At 44.3% G+C, this 20,615-nt stretch overlaps 1 protein-coding gene and 1 non-coding gene across 3 annotated transcripts in view; both read left to right on the plus strand.

Moving 5' to 3' along the window:
- Positions 1-20,615, plus strand: part of LOC124615355 (CD109 antigen) — an 840,079-nt gene that overhangs the window by 209,898 nt on the left and 609,566 nt on the right. The window lies entirely within an intron of this gene.
- Trnat-ugu lies at positions 4,572-4,646 on the plus strand. The gene has a single exon. It is a non-coding gene; the product is annotated as a tRNA-Thr (tRNA).

Consider the following 20,615-nt stretch of genomic DNA (forward strand, 5'->3'; position numbering starts at 1 on the left):
GAGACCACATTTATAATCCATTGAACAAGCAATCAACCAACCATCTGTGAATAAGTCCAGGGAATGCTGAAGCCGCCGATATATCGACAAGTAACAATTACTACCATTTTAGGGCCTTATCCAGTTCGTGCCTTGAAAATGACAGAGGTTTGCATGTGGAAATATCGGACTTCTGACGAATTTATCCAGCTGCATTCTCGCTTGTTATAAGAGTATATAACATGGTGGGAGAAACTTAACTTCTCCTTGGGCAATATGTTGGACACTACAGTCTGCGTAATTAAAAGGATACAAAGTCCTAATCAAAAAGGCTAGACAGTTCTCATTATTATGTATTCAACTGATTGTAGTTCAAGGCTTATATCCTTCATCACTTCCCTGCCAAATTTTTCTTTGTGAAGCTTTTCAGCATGCCACACAGACAGTGCCCACGCTACAGGTGGGATGTTGTTTATTGCCTCATGCACAAGCGATTCACTGTATGTTATATTGAATGTTTTGTTTTTTTCTCCCACATAACCTTAAAACTCTTTGCCCAAATTAATTCCATGGTGCTACACTGACAGTGACATGGGTAAACGCAGAACTATGTCACCATATTCACGTGCAAGGAAGTCAAGTTTGCACGTTCTGTCACTTGACTTGTATAAATTAACGAGCTGCAGGAGATCGGCACGAGCGTGGTTTATAAGGTACTTAATATTTTTATTTTTAAGCCGGGAAAAATATCCGCTTTTCTGGTGTCAGTACTTGATGTTTTCACTTTAAAAATTGAATTATAACTGGCAATCACCGACTTCGAGGCAAGATATGACAAAAATTGTGAATCACGCCACGAAACTGCATGGTAATCACTGCTTGTTTTCTTACACGTAAATACAAGTTCAGTCTCAGAAACAAAACGAGAAGAAGGGTCAGCATGCAGAATAATTAGCTGAGAATCTGTTCCTATGAGAACTTTAAAACCGCCGGTACCATCACTCATTTTACAGCGGATCTTCTTGGAATGATTCTAATTGAATCATGTTTCATCGAGGTAATACACTGTTTAACTACCTCCTTCTATTGTATCGCGAATCTTCGTGCTGCACCTATGTCACTTCTTTAAACTAAAAACTCTCCTCTTAACATATCTGGAACCAACGTCTTTTAAAATTCTTTACATTTACGAAACGCTTACCACTGAAGCCTGCATAACTACAACACGTTTTTGTGATGTCGGACATTCATCATTCACATGAGTACTTTTAAACATTGTTGTTAAAACCATCAATTTGTGTCACAGGTTCCTTGCAACTTCGATGCTTTCGAGGCGACACGAAACCCACTGTCTCTACGGTTCCAGCTCTGGCACTTCCTGTGTGACCTGAGGTTTTCCCGGCGTACAGAAATCTTGAAAATTTCTCGGGTATTCAGCCGGATAGCGTCGTCCAAAAGGTGCGATATTTCGGCAAGTCGACTTCTTGCCATCTTCAGGCGTTTTTGAAGATGGCAAGAAGTCGGCTTGCCGAAATATCGCGCCATTTGGACGACGCTATTCGGCTGAACACCTGAGAAATTTTCAAGATCTGACACTAACGTTTACAATTCTCTATACAGTTCTCTTGCCGACACCACATGTTTCTGGAGTCCGATCTTGTGTTGTGTTTCCAAATGTCTACAGTTGGAGACCTTTCAAATTCACGTTTGAAAAAGTTATAAAAGCAGTAAATAATCCGCTTCGCCTGCTTGTGAAGCACTTCACATTTATTGCTGTCACCTGACTTTTTTATTCGCACTTAAACATTTATAGATACACATTCACATGCTGCAAGAAAAAATGAAACAAAAAAATAGTGGAATGAATAATGTGGTTGTCGCGAAGTATAACAGTGCAGCATGTAGGAGCGAGATTCTCGCTCTCTAGATGTTGCTCTCTGCTAGCCGCTCGGAAAGAGAGTTACTATTATTGGCTGTCAGTGGCTAGTGGAGAGGGATGCGCAGAACGGCTGAAAATTGAGCCGCCTTCTTACATAACGCGAACTTTACAAGAAGTGCGCTGAAAAAAAATTAAGAATGTACCTGAAGAGGAAATACTGTTGGTAAAGGAAAGCACGCGAACATGCATTATTGGCATAGTAAACAAGTTACGAGAAGGTCACCGCTCAAATACAACTTACGGTGTGGGATTTCGTGTGTTTCAATTCAGAAATCGCATTGAACCAGGAAGTCCCTCAAAGAAGACTGATAGTATGTCTTGAAATTTTGGTATCCGACGGAAGAATGTCGGGTTAAAAACTTGAATCTGTGGAGATCTGCAGCAACTGAACACGAGATGAAATGTTGTGAAAAGTGAAAACCGTATTGATAAACTCTGGAATAATATAATCAATTTAACTTCAAAGCCATGGCCAGATTTACGAGATTTTGTGCAAATTATTTTAATAATCCCACATCGAAATCCATTTGTTGAGCAAGACTTTTGTGTAAACTCAGAAATTATTGTTGAAAATAACACAGAAAAAAGCCTTATTGCTCAAAGACACATATATATGACGTGGTCCAGGACTCAAATCGAGTTGACAATTTCAACGTCGTCAATCATCTTATACACTGTTCTTGCAATGCACGTTCTTTGTAGAAAGAGGATATGAAACATAAGGGGAAGGAAGTGAAAGAGAAAAGAATGCGTGATAAATGAACAAATGAAAGCAAGCCGAAATCAGAAAATTACAAACAAAAAGAGCATCTATGCAGAGAGATTTCGACAGAGATAGAAATTATTCATTTTTATTATGACAAATTTCTGCGGTTTGTTCCCTTTAATCAACAAGTTACAATGTATATCAATTTGTAGAAACAGAATTTGTAATTTTTATTGTCTGTAAATCAAAACCGTACTTAAAATTTTAAAAATATTTTATTTGTATCTGTGATTTATACTGCCAAAGGGATAACTTACAATTCATTATGCTTCTTCTAATAATTATCAATATAGAGTTTTGAAAAAAACGATGTTTAAGTTTCAAATTTAATCAAAAAGTAACATGGAAAAAAATGTGGCTAGAAAAACCTGGAAAAACCATGAATTTGAAAATGTGATCCACACTTCTCCGACACCTGTTTCGTTCGATCAAAAATGTTCGAATTTGTGTGAAATCTTATGGGACTCAACTGCTAAGGTCATCAGTCCCTAAGCTTACACGCTATTTAACCTAAATTTTCCTAAGGACAAACACACACACCCATGCCCGAGGGAGGATTCGAACCTCCGCCGGGACCAGCCGCACAGTCCATAACTGCAGCGCCTGAGACCGCTCGGCTAATCCCGCCCCGATTGTACAACCGACTTTGCTAGCGATGGTTCACTGACAAAATACGCTCTCATTTGCCGAGACGATAGTTGGCATAGCCTTCAGCTACGTCATTTGCTACGACCTAGCAAGGCACCATTACCAGTTACTATTGAGATTATGAATAATGTACCGTCAAGAGCGACGTTCACCACTTATGGATTCGTTTTTTCTAAAGTCTAATTTCCTTGTCCTGTTCCAGACCTCACGCCAGCCTGCGTGAGCTAAAACGCGTGCCTTTCGGCTTCCTCTAATATCACGGTGTTGGCTCTCCTGCCAACCCACTACACACTCTCTGCCTAATGCCTGCAGTGTATGTACTGCTGAATTGGGAGTCACAAGGACTTAAGTCCGGGGAGTATGGTGGATGGTACAGTACTTCTAGTCCCATCGAGCGAACAGAGAAGCCACAGCTTACGCTGTATGCGCGCGAGCATTGTCGTAATGATGGGTGGGTTGCGCAGAAAGTGTCGCCGCTTCTTTCGCAAAGCTGGTCGCAGGTGATGCTCCAAAGACGAACAGTAATACGACTTAAGGCTTTTTGACTTTGATTCGATTTCGAAGATGAAGGAACCACTTCGTGGCATTCGCTTCAGAACTGTTCCAGAGATTCGGCAGGCAGTACACCGCTCCATTCGCACCATCAACAGAACAGGCTTTGCTAACGGTATACTAAGCCTTCCACATCGCTGGCAACGGGTTCTACCCAACGCCAGGTGACTACTTTGAAGGACAGTAAGAGATGCAGACATGTAACTCTTTTGTATCGGCTGTGAATAAATACAGTAGTTGCCACTATTGAAGTTCCAACCCTCGTATAATGTCGAGAGTATATACTAAGATGGTATCTGTTCTTTCGGACATGCCCAGAAGAACAGATACCATCGGTGACCATGCAGCTCGTTAGAATGAAATTACAATGAAATGAACACCCTTAGCGGGGACAGATGAAAATGTGTGCCCTGACCGGGACTCGAACCCGGGATTTCCTGCTTACGTGGCAGTCGCTCTATCCATCTGAGCCACCGAGGACACAGAGGATAGCGCGACTGCAGGGATTTATCTCTGGCACGCCTCCCGCGAAACCCACATTCTCAACGTATTGTCCCGCACTACGTTCGTAGTAATGAGTATAATGGGCGGGGGCACTACGAATGTAGTGTGGGACAGTACGTTGAGAATGTGAATTTCGCGGGAGGCGTGCCAGAGATAAATCCCTGCAGTTGCGCTATCCTCTGTGTCCTCGGTGGCTCAGATGGATAGAGCGTCTGCCATGTAAGCAGAAGATCCCGGGTTCGAGTCCCGGTCAGGGCACACATTTTCATCTGTCCCCGTTGACGTATGTCAACGCCTGTAAGCAGCTAAGGGTGTTCATTTCATTGTAATGTCGAGCGTTCCGCCAGGTTGCAGTGGAATGTAGGAAGATGTACAGAATAACAGCGACTGCTGCAGGAACTGGTAGTCAACTATTAACCTACCTACAGTGTGACGCGTTGTGTTCAGAAAGGCGAGGAAGTGCATTATTATTGCATTAGGACGATTGCGGCAAATCACTGGACACAGTAGCAACGGTCTAGTACTTAAAAGGGAATCTCCCCATCGCACCCCCGTTTGATTTATCGGCAAGATGGCCCAGTAGATAGTCAGTCGAAAACTGAACTCAGTTGAAGCATGAAACAGGAAAGAGGAGTACTGAACTTTGAAAAAAAAAAATCAAAATAAGAACAGTGAACGGTTCAAGTTTGATCAGTGCCAACATCGAGCGAAGTAATAGAGCCATGGTGTCGTGGAGTGGTTACGGTGAAGCCGGCACGGTAGCTCAGTGTGTTCGGTCAGAGGGTTAGCTGCCCTCTCTAATTAAAGAAAACTGAGTGAATGGATCCACAATAAACTTCGACGGGTGTCATGGGACGTCCGGACGGAACAAATGCAGCGAATAATTAACGAACAAAATGAGATTAAAAAAATGTGGTCACGGTGTTGGACTGCAAAGCGGACGCGCCGTATTCGAACCTCCCACATACCAATTACTTTTATTTCTCTTTTTTTTTCACAACATAATGAACTGTCCGTTCGGTCACTGAAATGTTTGTTCTCTTTCTATAGTCATGGTAGTTGTCGTACAATGCATTGGTTATAGAATATACGAGGGTGAGTCAAATGAAAACCTTAAATTTGTAATAACGAATCGAAATTTCGCGCCGTTATCCTGTAAGTTGGTAAGCGTGCTACAAACAGCGTGCAGAATGGCCTGTAGGTGGCAGCATAGTGCAGATGCACACATACCGTCGCAGTATTAGTGTAAAGATGGCCGCCCCACTTGCGACTTGCACCAGGGAAGAACAGCGCTCTCTTATTCGGATTTTGCGTAGTGAAGGTGTGAAACCTGCTGAAATTCATCGGTAAATGAAGGTTCAGTACGGCGATGCAAGTTTGTCACAGCAGCAAGTCTACGAATGGAGTAGGAAGTTCGCAAATGGTGTGACTTCAGTGGAAGATGCTCCTCGTCCAGGTCAGGCACAACGAGTTGTGACTCCACAGAACATTGCAGCAGTTGAAGCCATAGTGAAGGAAAACTGCCGAGTGACACTGAATGACATTGCAGCATGTTTACAGATTAGTCATGGGTCAGCACACCACATTGTGCATGATGTGCTCCAGTTTCACAAAGTGTCTGCAGGATGGGTGCAATGGCAGCTGACTCCTGAAATGAGAGAACGACGTGTTGATGCTTGTGAACGAGAAGGTGATGGCTTCCTCGCAAGAATCGTTACTGGGGACGAAACGTGGGTTCACTTCCACCAACCGGAAACGAAGAGAGCGAGCAAGGAATGGCGCCATTCCTCATCACCAAAACCAAAGAAGTTTCGAGCAGAACCATCAGCAGGAAAGGTTATGCTGACTGTCTTTTGGGACGAAAAAGGCGTCATTTTGGAGGATTACAAGCTTAGAGGGAGCACTGGCACCAGTGCATCATACAGAGATGTCCTAATAAATCATCTGCGCCCTGCAATCAAATCAAAGCGACGTGGATTGCAGTCAGCAGGTGTCCTTTTGCAACATGACAATGCAAGGCCCCACACTGCCCATACAACAGTTGCAACAATCACAGACCTGCATTTTGAGTGTCTTCCTCATCCACCATACTCACCAGACCTTGCCCCAAGTGATTTCCTTACGTTTGGACCACTCAAAGACGCAATGGGAGGAAAGAAGTTCCGTTCTGATGAAGAGGTGCCTGAGTGGTTGCGAGGACTACCAAAAGAATTTTTTCTAAAGGAATTTATGCACTTTGTAAGCGCTGGAGAACTTCCATTGAGCGTGGGGGAGATTATGTTGAAAAGTGATACAGCTTTGTACCACTTGTGGACAGTAAATAATTTTTTAAGAAATATTTAAGGTTTTCATTTGACTCATCCTCGTATATCTTGTGGTAAGAATACGTTACCGTCTCAGGCAGATGTGATGCATAGTGAGAGCAGGCGAGATACCACGTAGACATCTCACAGAAATGAAAACAACAAATCATCGGGTGTGAACTATGTTACAAAAATGGAATTCAAGACTCGAGATTTCCAAAACGGAAGTCAACTTCAGAAACGTTAAAAACAAATCTTTCGACAGAGCACAGAGAAACTGCCTGCTTGTTAAAAAATGGTTCAAATGGCTCTGAGCACTATGGGACTTAACATCTGAGGTCATCAGTCCCCTAGAACTTAGAACAACTTAAACCTAACTAACCTAAGGACATCACACACATCCATGCCCGAGGCAGGATTCGAACCTGCGACCGTAGCGGTCACGCGGTTCCAAACTGAAGCGCTTAGAACCGCACGACCACACCGGCCGGCAGTCTGCTTGTTAAACTGTTGCGTTCATTTGTTGCACCTTATGTGACGAACTGTTATGTTTTCATCATTTCGGTGGGAGTGATCACATTCATACAAACACCTAAATCGGGCAGGGAAACTCATCTCTCTCACTTACGGGGCGTACAAATTATATGCATCGGTAAGAGATTCTTATCGTATGACACACATACTGTCGAAAGCCACCTCCTTTCGGCTGCTAATAGAGTAGTTGAGCAGAATCAACTGTCATAATGGGTCCCTAACTTAAACCTCGCTGGTGCAAACGGACATCACACCACACACATACACAAATTTGAATACGGGGAGGGGGGGGGGGCAAATATTTGTACGAGGGAACTTTAAAGACGGCTCGCCCGCTTTGTCGTCCAATATCGTCACCACTTAACCACGACGCCCGTAGTCCTTCCGGACCGCTGTATGTTGCACTTCTTGTGCTTGGACCGTTCACTGTTTCTATTTTGCTCTTTTTTTTTCGTAGTTCAAGACATCTTCCTGTTTTCGTGCTTGATCTGTGTTCAGTTTTTGATGAGCAGTCCGCTGGCTGGGCCCTCTTCCCACTAAATTTGAGAGGGGGGAGAGTGCGATGGGCAGTTCCCCTTGTTAGGAAGTTCCGTGTGGAGTGACCTAAATTCGAATGACCATATAAATTGAGTTGCAGGAATAGCAGATGCCAGGCATTATAACATATCAAGGAAACGTAGTTAATCCATAAGAGAAGTGGTTTACAATCTATGGATTATTGAGTATTGCTCGTTAGTCTGGGACCCGTACCGGGTTGTATTAAAAGGAGAGAGAGAGAGAGAGAGAGAGAGAGAGAGAGAGAGAGATGGTGTAGGCGGCGCGAGTAGCAGACGCTGCAAGAGCGGCGTTGCGCATAACGGAGACATTTGCTGTTGGATTTCCGAGAGCAGTCCGAGAAGACTCGGGCAGCGTATTAATTCTCCCGATATAACGACTTGCGAAATGACCACGACGGGAAAATTGTAGAAATTAGAGCAGCCCACATTGCGTCCTGCCGATTGTCGTTCGTGCCACACACCACCCGTGAAGGAAAACCGCGAAGGGCCGGCTTGATAATGGGACCAGAAGTACCCTCCAACTCGCACCTTTTCGGTGGCTTGTGGAGTGTGGATGTAGATGAAGATGTCTTTAGAAACTGAGCGTTGAGAACACTGGAGGCGTAACATTGATTGGTTAGGACGAGAATCGAGGGGGGGGGGGGGGGAGGAGGAGAAGTCAGACAAGCCCTCAGAGGATGAAACCTGACCAACCTTGAGAATGATTGATTTAAGAAAGCTGGCGAGAACTTGAGTTGAGACACCAGGAGAGAGATTTGACGTTCTGAATGCGAGTCTGATGTGTTGAACACTGCATCACCTCGATCGGATCCTCCTCGGCAGTCGTTGTCAGCAGCGACGACCGTGCGTCAGAACCGGACCTGAAATAACGCAGTAGCAGTAAAGTCCCTGCGCCGCTACTTAACCGACGTGGTGGCAAAAGACGCTCTGCCAGTGATTGGCGTTACACTGCAGGTTTTTTTTTCTGTGTCCTCGGGGTTGAGACATACGGCATTGCTGATGGTGACCCGACCGTTGACTGGGACGCTGTAAAGCACCTTGGTGCTGTCAGAAAGGAGCGTGCAGTGTACCGGCGCGGCGATCGGTTCCTCCTCATCTCTGCTCCCCTGCCACCGTCATCAGGTCGTTTAAAAACTCAAAACCGTACACTCGTCATTCACGTAGAACGTAAGGAGTACGATGCACACTGGATATACAAGTACCCGAAATGACGTAAAAGCACGGAGACCTGCTAGAGGCGACTAAACCTGCCCAAAATGTTCGATCGGTGCCGCCGAGGTCAACGGCCGCCCCCGGTGCAGCACCGAAGTCCGCGTTTGATGTCGCCGCCACATAGACAGTTGTCCGGGCCAGGTCCGCAGTTTAGCGCGCACTTTTCGTATTATGCCGGCCATCTGCCAGCCGCAACGCCTCTTTGCCTGTGAAATCGTTTGCGAAGATTGCCGCCTCGCGGTTCGTGTCTCAGAACTTTGCGCCGCGTGCTGCATAGGCATCTGACGAGCTGCCTTCGCTTGTGATTACATGTGAACGCTTCCCTAATAACAGGAACGCCTTCGACAGGATATAACCCAAGCAGGTCCTTTTCATTTTTACCTCATTTTACGAACATATACTTCTTTAGAAGTCAAATACAAATTTTCGTCATTTGATTTAATGAAATATTTTCATAAAAATTTAACCCCCTATGGGTTAAATAAAAAAAAATTGTAAATTTACTTCTAGCCGAGAAGCCAAATACAAATTTTCAGGCATTTAACTTCAAAAATTCTTTCGTAATGAAATGTTTCAGTAAAAACTTTCCCCTATTTTACCCTCTTAGGGACTGAATTTCCAGAAACACACAAATATTTTTTTTTATTTCTACGCGAGAAGTCAAATACCAATTTTCATAGCAGTAGCTTCACGAACGTTTTAGTTGTTCTTTAATAATGATTTGAGCCGGCCGCAGTGGCCAAGCGGTTCAAGGCGCTTCAGTCCGGAACCGCGCGACTACTACGGTCGCAGGTTCGAATCCTGCCTCGGGCATGGATGTGTGTGATGTCATTAGGTTAGTTAGGTTTAAGTAGTTCTAAAAAAAATTCTAGGGGACTGATGACATGAGATGTTAAGTCCCATAGTGCTCAGAGTCATTTGAACCAATAATGATTTGCTTTCAAACAAAACTTTCACCAACTATTTCACCACCATGGGGGTTAAATTTTCAAAAATACTGAAACATGTATTTCTTTATTTATGTCCTAGAAACGAAATACTAGTTTTCGTGCTTCTAGCTTCAGAATTTCATTAATAGCGACATATTTTCAAAAAGCATCTCATCGCATGCTTCATCCCCTTAGAAGTGGAATTTCGCAAAATTCCTTATTAAACGACGTCTACAGTATAAGATTAACTCCGTCTCCAAATTCCATGTTTCTATGCTTAGCGGTTTGGGTTGCGCGATAATGAGTCAAGTCAGTGGGTCGGGACATCACCTTTTGTACGTATATTGTATGAGCCGTCAGTCCGCGTGACACTCCTCTTCACACAACTTCTCTGCTCACCGTTTCGAACCCTCTGCTGGGACCTTCTTCGGGATTCCACTGGTGTGTGTGCGCGCCAACGTAGAGTGTGTAGAAGCCTAAAGCGTCCTAACGATGCAGAAGATTTTATCATATAGCTTTTATTCAGTGGATCATGCGCACGAAAAATCCGTTGTGGTTTGTATATGTATTACGAAGTCTGCAGAATTTAGTCAGTCTTGATCTACTTCTATAACTTCGCGCTGTCCGTCTCAATGGTGTGCTTTAAATCCATTTATCATATGAATACAGCAGGCATCCACTCTTAGGCTCTTTTCCGCTTCTCTTATATCTGCGAGCGATTATGTGAATAATGACGACTTGCACCGCTGACGGAGTTCACGTTAAACTATAGCTACCTCTGTAATTTTCTGGGTAAGTTAGTTCAAAAGTAAGAGGAAGCCACGAGCATATTACGTTGAGTAGTGGCGTACTTTGTAAAGCTGTGCGGTGTTGAAACGGACCTTGCAGTTAACAGCTTTACCGTTGAGCAGGGGTATACCACTGGCCGCAAACCCCTCACTATGACTACGTATGAGCCGAAATTAGGGGGAAAAAGAAATTACATTATTAGTTCTCGTTATCTGATTAACAAACACTCACATTATTTAAAAAAATATTGTTACAACAATCAATTCCGGAATGAATCCATCTCTACAGAGGCCCGCCCTCTTCTCCTTCAGAAAAAAAAAAAAAAAAATCCAAGAGCGAATGGCGAGGAGGGCCACCACCAGATCAGTTCCTGCGCTTGAGGATTCTTCCATTGAATTAACAGTCTGGCATTTGCCTTTCCTACAATTACTTCCATGCTAGTCTTCCATTTTAATTCACTCCTGGCACCTACTTCTATACTGTTAACGGTTGTGGCTGCAGTGATTGATCCCAACTGTGTAATCAAATAATAATTTGTGCTTCCACTTATTTGTGTGCATGTTTTTTTGTGCTGAGAGTCAATCGTCAGCCTTAGCACCAAGCGTCCATAATTGTCAATTCTTCGTGTGTTTGGCTAGTTTTACGGCATTGTGAATACTTTCCACACAGCAGCTTTGTCTGCGCACAAGCACACTGACCCTCTGATGTCATTTAAATGTGCCGTGTACAGTAACAGCTTTGTAGTATTTGCTTGGGGACTACTGAAATTGTTTGAAATCTGCAGGAGACACGGGTTCGATTCTCTGCCTTGGTACAAATTTTCACTCGCTGCTCCACTCTATATACGTAACAAATGGTTCAAATGGCTCTGAGGACTGTGGGGCGTAACTTCTGTGGTCATCAGTCCCCTAGAACTAAGAACTGCTTAAACCTAACCAACCTATGGACATCACACACATCCATGCCCGAGGCAGGATTCGAAACTGCGACCGTAGCGGTCGCGCGGTTCCAGACTGTAGCGCCTAGAACCGCTCGGCCATATACGTAACAAAATCGAAATCTTAGTATTTCTCCCCGTCAAAAACTGCATGCCAAGTTCTACTGCCTAATCTCCGACCGTGTTATTTGAATACCTGCCCTTCAACTCAGGTTGACCCCAGTTGTGTGCGTAACATGATTTCCTGCTTTTAGTAACACATTTGGAAATCTCTCTTTTTCCTAACGTAGTTTGGGGCATCGTCATTCATCCGTTATGAGTAGAAATCGCTATGGGAGTGAGGGAGGACGCAAATGCATCTGTTCGACGCGTTTATTCAAGAAATTTTGGGTCAAAAGAAAGGTTGCCCACCAAATTAACATTCGGAAGAAGGCGTGTTATTACTCAGTTGACTTCGATTTCATTTGAAATACCATCCTCATTTACTCGTTACCCTTAGACACTGAGTTGGTCCTGTAGTATCACGGAACAAAAGAATGTGTGAACTTATTTCCGCCACATTATCTCTCTCTGTCTCCTTCTCTCGCTCTTTCCCGCCTCCCCCATCCCCAGTGATGTGTAGCGACGACAATGGAAGTAAAAGCCGACCAAATACGTTGAGACATGGAGTCACATGGGATTGTGGGGAAAGGTTGAAATGAGATGGGAAAGCGTGACGTTCTCGCGTTATTTGGCCGGCATTTACAGCAGAGCCTCCTTCCCGTCCACCCGCTGCCTCGGCCGGTGCCTGTCCCAGCCCGCATTTCTCTGCGTCTTTTTCCACGTTTGAGCCTGCGGTGCTTTATTGCCCCTTGCGCTGATCGAAGCGCTCGTTTGTCGGCACACGGGCGCAGGAGGCGAGATTGCGGTTCTCGGGGCCCGACAGTCGGAGGGGGACGACAGAGAGAGAGAGAGAGAGAGAGAGAGAGAGAGAGAGCAAATATTAGCTCAGAGCGTGGCTGTGGCGCGGTGCCAGCGGACAACAAACAGCCGACGGCCGCAGAGCGCCGCGCCGCGACGTGATGTGACGTCACGAGCCCGCTACCTGCTGGCGGGATGGGGCGGGGCACTGCAGCCTTTGTTCTCCGCGCTTGCTGCGAGAGAGGAGGAGGTATATAGAGTCCCGTTTCGTCCCGAGTGGATGGATGACCTGGGCTCAAGGCGCCGTACCACGCGGAGCTAAAGTCGCCCCGAGAAGAATGTCACTGTTGGTTGTGGTGGCTGCGCGAACTGTCGGTTACTCGCGGACGAGTCATCTCCTATTACGCAGTGAGTTACGGTTACACGCTATATTGTCAGGTACCTAAATAAGAATTTTGTATTACTTGAAATGCACCGAGGAGAAAGCTGCTGACTTGAAGCGCGACGTTTCTGTTATCTATGGTACTTAGCAGTAGGAACGAAAGAAAGGGTCAGATGCTAAGATGCAGAAATATTGATTGTCTGGGTAAGTTGTATTAAATTAATTCGTTTACTTAAATGTGGTGGAAGTAATCAACTTTATTGTAACATCCACATCCATACTCCGCAAGCCACCTGACTTGTGTGTGGCAGAGGGTACCTTCACTGCCTCTATCGGTTCTCCCTTCTATTCCAGTCTCGTATTGTTCGTGGAAAGAAAGCTTGTCGATATGCCTCTGTGTGAGCTCTACTCTCTCTGATTTTATCATCATCGTCTCTTGGCGAGATATACATAGGAGGGAGCTTGACTCCTCGGTGAAGGTATATTCTCGAAACTTGAGCAGAAGCCCATACCGAGCTACTGAGCGTCTCTCTTGCAGAGTCTTCCACTGGAGTTTATCTATCATTTCCGTAACGCTTTCGCGATTACTAAATGTTCCTGTAACGAAGCGCGCTGCTCGCCGTTGGATCTTCTCTATACGTTCTATCAACCTTATCTGGTACGGATCCCACACCGGTGAGCAGCATTCAAGCAGTGGGCGAACACGTGTACTGTAACCTACTTCCTTTGTTTTCGGACTGCATTTCCTTAGGATTCTTCCAGTGAATCTCAGCCTGGCATCTGCTTTACCGACGATTAATTTTATATGGTCATTCCATTTTAAATCACTCCTAATGCCTACGCCCAGATAATTGATGGAATTAACTGCTTCCAGTTGTTGACCTGCTGTATTGTAGCTAAATGATAAAGGATCTTCCTTTCTATGTATTCGCAGCACATTACACTTGTCTACATTGAGATTCAATTGCCATTCCCTGCACCATGCGCCAAATCGTCGCAGATCCTCCTACATTTCAGTACAATTTTCCATTGTTACAACCTATCGATGTACTACAGCATCATCCGCAAAAAGCCTCAGTGAACTTCCGATGTTATCCACAAGGTCATATATATATTGTGAATAGCAACGGTCCTACGACACTCTCCTGCGGCACACCTGAAATCACTTCGAAAGACGTCTCTCCATTGAGAGTGACATGCAGCGTTCGTGCAAATAAATAGTCACTGATCAGATGAGATTTGGTACTCGCAGTTTAGTGTAGAACTGGGTAGGCAATGCAGCATACGCAGTGCTCAGTGGCCTACGTAACATTAGAACTGAGACTCGCACACTCGTTAACTTGGAGAACTGCAACAGAAGCCATCTACAAAGGGCGCGAAATTCAGCACACGGAACTGACTTATCTGGCTGAAACAGCGACTGTATCCTGGCTGGCCTTCAAGTCGGACTGGACTCGGATGAGGTGTGCAGGTACGTCGTTTCATGCTGCTTCCTTCAGCTCTGTACCAGAGTTCTCCAGACTCAGTGTCCACGAGTGGTGACGTGTGGAACCGTGCCGGAGTGAGTGGAGAACGTGCTGGCCGGGACACCGTTACAACACTCACCCACCTTCTGAGTGCAGGTAGGTCGGAACAACACGGACAAATGCGTCACATCGATCTCGAATGTAGAGCACAGCACAGCTATACGCGCGCGGCCGTGTTCATCGCGATGGTGTACGCAGAAACGATCCTCGTGCCACTCCTGTGTCCCGTGTACAACACTACAGTGTTCTAGTAGGGCGCAACCAGTGCCGGCGGCGCACATCTCTGGGGAAAGTTGTGAAGGTGGCGCGCCGAGCTGGCAGACCGCCGAGTGCTCCAGGCACCGTCGCGCTGCCCGTGCAGATGCTGACACGAAGCACAAGACTCGGCTGTGCGACCCAGGACGGGTCCAGTGAGCCGTGTCCTTCCTCTCGGGCGCAAGTCGCGTGGGGCCGTTGAGAGCCAGCACGGCGTTGAGAATTTCCCCCCAGAACCCGTGGATTCCTTCTATTCGAACGACAGTCACGGGATCCGGACCGGCGCCGGCAGCAGCAGCAGCAGCAGCAGCAGCAGCACAGAGCGGCGGACCGCAGGCCACGGTGCTAAAGTGCTGCACGTGCTGGCACAAGTTTACCCTCTTTACGCGATCTTCTCGCAAACAAACAAACAAACAGCGTTCAAATGCTCGCAAACAAACAAGCAGTGTTCAAATGCGATTTCTGAATGAGAAACCTGTGCGTAATCTTTTCTTACATACAGATCGTAAGCGTAATCTTCCCTTACGTACAGATAGTAGGCGCCGTTATTCTCACCTGCGTCGCGCATTTGCGTTGTAAAGGTAAACGATGCATAACCAGGAATGCAGTGCCATTATGATGGTGTGTGCCGTGCTCGTGGTGTTGCAGTTTTCATGGCCTGAGGCGTATCTTGCGTTTCCTTTTACGGCGTCTACCGAGCTGTGCAGGCACACCGATCGTGCGAAAAAGAAAACTGTCTCAACACATACGTTTCGAATTTACCGGAAGGAAATGGCAGGCCCTCTTAGACTGTTGTGTCGATATTTAGCAGCGCCGCCACGGAGTGGCATAAAGGGCCTCTTATGCCCCGTACTTAAGCCAGAGCGTACTGTTCCGTTCCCACAGAATGCCAGGTGTTTGCCCACAGCAGAACTCGCTGAGTGGCTCTTAAATACGGCAAGCTTTTACAGCACGTTCGTTGCTCTGGGGCACAATCTGTACGTGTTGGCCACTCGTATTACGACCCGTGCTGTTATTCAATTTGATCCACAGAACATGTAGCGTGTCTTTGATTTTTTTTCCGCATCACCTGCCTTGCGTGAATTTATTGGCTACATAGCCAAAGATAACGGCGGGCATTTTAGTGTGATCTGTGTCTAAACTGACGAGTGAGCAGCGCTTTTGTTTGGGGGTAGTACCCTTTGCCGGAAAAAAGTCATAAATGCCTTACATCATGACTAACAAGGGGAGGTCACGACGTTTGGAAAGCGGATTTACTGCAAACTTCGTACACTCGTTGTACTCCACGAGGACAACAAAATATGTAAGCAGTAGCGCGTACTTCTCAAGCGTTATTGAGAAAATCGCAACATAATTTCCGTTTTCAAATATATGACTGTGCGTGGCCGTTTTTACCAGGAAGCGGCGGCAGCCGAGTGAGATGCCGACACGGTAGCTCAGCGTGTCCGGTCAGAGGGTTAGCTGCCCTCTGTAATAAAAGAACTGAGTTAATGGATCAACGACGAACTGAAACGGGTGTCTTGCGACGTCCGCCTCGAGGAGATGTAACGAACTAAAACGAACAAAATGAGACTTAAAATTTTTTTTTAAAGAAGTGAGTAGCGGTTAAGCCCCGTAATCGCTGGATCGAGTCCTGTTCGTCAGTGTTTTTTTTTTAACACAGTCATTTTCTTTACTAGTTATATTACAATATAATGGGAAAAATACGTGTAATCGGATGAACTTTTATTAAATTTACAATGTTATTTGGCAGTCTACAAATTTTTATTATCACAAATAATATAATATTCATAACTATCGACTAGTTAACTACCAAACGCATAACGTGATACTGAAAATGCATACTTGTCCGTGATTTGAGAAATCCCGTATACCTGGAAGGAGCCCGAAACTCCTTGTTACTTACAAGTTTTGACCGGCACAGACGGCTTTCGAAAGATGTACAATTAATCGTCGCTTTCGACATTACGAGTACAAGTTGCAGGATGGTATTTTTCGTAAAAACATGGAAAAGATAAAGTTAAACGGCACCAGCTGCATTGAATAAATGCTATGTTCCCGCATACGCAAGGTCTTTTATGTTTTTCCGTGGAAACACAAACCTCGTTAACATTTTCAAAAACCTCTCTTTCAGCCGATAATTTCGAAGCAAACCATGCATACCGCAGTGTTTCCTTAAATATCGGCGCTGATAATTGGTCACGCAGTATCCAGTGTATTTTAATAGCGTCTTCACGAGAAGCAATTTCTCGTTCTCTTTCCATTAAATACGAACAATTTTGAAGATACGGACAAGCATACATTTTCAGTATCACTTTATGCGTTTGGTCGTTTACTAGTCGATAGTTATGAATATTATATTATTTGTGATAGTAAAAATTTGTAAACTGCCAAATAACATTGTAAATTTAATAGAAGTTCATCCGATTACACGTATTTTTCCCATTATATCAATTGCAATATAAATAGTAAAGAAAATAACTGTGTTGAAAATAAAAAACACTGACGAACAGGACTCGATCCAGCGATTACGGGGCTTCAACACTAACCACTCACATGTCGCCGCTTCATGATAATAACGGTTAAGCACAGGTATATATTTGACGACCGAAATTATCTTGCGATTTTCTCAATAGCCCTTGAGAAGTACGCGCTACTGCTTACACATTTTGTTGTCCTCATGGAGTACTACGAGTGTGCGAAGTTTGCAGTAAATCTGCGTTGCAAACGTCGTGGCCTCGCCGTGTAAGAACTAGGTTTACGTCTAACACTTCCGTGCAACGTGCTGTGATTCGCGGGAGTCCCTTGCGTTATTTATATTAGTTATTAATTTTCTTCCTTCGTGTAGTTTCAGAACATTTAGTGGAAAATAAAAACTACTTGGGCGTGTCTACGCACTGTGTCGTTAGTGATTTGATAGGCGCGTTGCGTTGTGAAGCAGCCTGTAGTTGCTTCTTGTGACGTAACTTCGTTTGCAGGCGGATTATAACAACAGGCCATTTTAACTCTAAAACTGCCTTTATTGTGTGCAATTTTACTATTCGAAATTGCGGTACATTAACTTCAGTAGAAGTCGGAAATTCAGATGTTGTGTATGAAGATTACTCAATGCATTATGTTTTGGCGTGCATCGGAAAACACTGAAATCGGCGAATCGGTTGTGTCTAACGTCGCAACGGTGTTTTTTAAGCTAATTACTTGTTCCATAGATGAAATGCACCGTAAATGCTATGATGTGGAACTTTTCAACGGAATAAACATACAACACTCTTGCACAACTAAATAAAAAAATAATAAATTGTTTATACGGATGCATTCTGTTCACTTTTAATGACTACTCTGGTATAAATGGAGCTGTTTAGAAAGCTCTTTAATCCACATTTGTAATTCTCTGCTGTTTGTCTGACATTTTATTTCGATAGGCTGATAGTGCCAAAACTATATTCATTATTTAGTGTTGAGTAACAAGTACATTGTTTTTGTTCTATTTATTTCTGTTTATTATGAACTAGTTTTCGGCTTATTAGGCGACCTTTAGGAAATAACTAACCAGCGCCTGGGAGAGACAGTGCTCCTTAGGTAACCAAGCGTTATAGGCGAAGATACAATTACTTGCATAAAGTGTTGTGCATAAAACTTCTTTCTTAATGTTGAAATTACACGTTACACAATTGACAATCTTAAACACAACAAATCATTAAACAACACAACATTACAGGTTAAATGGATTTTTTTCTGAGATACTATTTTTAAAAATCCATTTAACCTGTAATATTGTGTAGTTTAATTATTTATTGTGCTTAACATGCTCTATTGAGTATAGTGTAATTTCAATGTTAGGAAATACGTTTGATGGACAAGACTCTACGGAATAAGCAAAAATCAGTAAACACTGTACTTGTTATTCAACCTTAAACATGGAATTGTTCTACCAAGAACTAACGGAAGAATCCATAAATAATAGATTCATTAAATGATAATGGTGGCCGTCCTCTGCAGCCTTCGGCTTTACCACAGAAAAAGCGGCAGTTCCCGAATTAATAAGTTGCGAAATCCGGAAGATGATTACATTTCCCAGCAAAATGGGATTATATTCTTCTGAAATTAGTTTTCAGTGCTCTTGACTGTTAGTTAATAACCAACATACCTTGCAGTTAATTCATAACGTACTGGGACAGTTTCATTAGCGTACAATGTCAGGGCTCACTTGATTCTGTCTGGTAAGTCGATAGTGTGCAGTGAGGAAATGTACGGCATCATTACGCGTCTTTAGGATACACAAAAGTTTACTTGTATCTATTCAACACTCGTCTCCACTGCTGTCCTAGTCACGCATTATTGGTGCTATTCGCCGTTTTTTTTTTCATTTTTATTTTTTAGCTTGAAGATTGTTTATCGACATCAGGATTGTGTTTTTGAGCTTTTTCTTTCCCATTTCCTCCATCACCCAGTAATCGAGCGAGATGGCGCTGTGGTTGGCCCACTGGACTCGCATTCGGGAGGACGTCAGTTCAGATCCCCGTCCGGCTGCGTAGACTCATGTTTCCCGTAATTTCCCTAAACCGCTCCAGCCAAATGTCGGGCTGGTGCCTTTGAAAGGGCGCAGCCGATGCCTTCCCCACCCTTGGAACAGTTAGAGCTTGTACTGCTTCTCTAATGGTGACAAGGTTTTAAATCCAGATCTTGTCGTTCCTTCCCCAGTTGCCGCAGGTCTCAAACGAAGTTAGCGTAGACCCATCCGTTCCGGGAACTGTTAGCCGAGCGTGTTCCCGCGACCACTTCACCGCTCCATGTCAGAGCGTTTGCTCGAACATGTTCAGACATGCGCGTCACGTATAGGTACACGGAAAAAAGTATGATTATTTGTTGGTATCGAGTACAGTGTATTAACTGTAAGACGGCAGAGTTGTGAGAGTGCGGGGAGAGGAGGAAGCAAGCATTGGCAGGCGAGGGGAATAGAGCCGTTGGGGGGGGGGGGGGGGGGGGGGGGAGGACAAGGCACGCTTACCACTTGCAGTGCTACTTGCTGCTTACACGAAAGCAGACGAAAGGCTTGGAAGTAAAACTCGCTTTAAATGTTCGTAAACGAAACTGAAATCGTCATGTACATTAAAATCTATATATATATATATATATATATATATATATATATATATATATATATATAAATGAATCTATGTATGCTCGTCTACTATGCGCTCAGAAACCATTCATCCGATAATTTTGCGAGCATCGCTACGTAATACTGGTTTCCTTCTAGCCGTAGGCCTACCGGTAGGGGTTGTTGGCGACTCCCGAGATGGGCCAGCAACTGCCTCTTCACTCATTTTGATAATGTTTAGTACAACTGCACAATAAAAACAAGCAGAACAGTACAGCGCAAAACAATAACGAAGCAGGCGACAATGGCTACCTTGTACAACACAGTGAGCTACGTGCCTACCGAAGCCTCCCGACGTTTACCGACTTCTACCGATTCAGGACTAGGGAGAGGTCTGCCATCTAAAAGTTTACACACTGTATTTCGCAGCACTTCATAGCGGGTAGCGCATACCAAAAGTGGAATTTCGCAGCATTTTTAAAAATTGTTATAACGAAAATAAAAAGATTGTATTAAGCAATTTAAAACTTGGGAAAATCGACTCTCTCTCTCTATTGTACGAAGTGTTTAAGAAACGGAAGACAGACAGATTCATCTACATCGATACTCTGCGAATCACATTTAAGTGAATGGCAGAGGGTTTATCGAACCACCTTCACAGTAATTCTCTATTATTCCACTCTCTAAAATCGTGAAGGAAAGGAACACCTACAGGGTGTCCCAAAAAGAATGAACAGATTTTAACTTGTAACAATATTGAGACAAATGCCACTATGTGACTGAAACAGCCCAAGATCTAATC

Source organism: Schistocerca americana, chromosome 5 (genome assembly GCF_021461395.2).
Source record: "Schistocerca americana isolate TAMUIC-IGC-003095 chromosome 5, iqSchAmer2.1, whole genome shotgun sequence".
Lineage (NCBI taxonomy): Eukaryota > Metazoa > Arthropoda > Insecta > Orthoptera > Acrididae > Schistocerca > Schistocerca americana.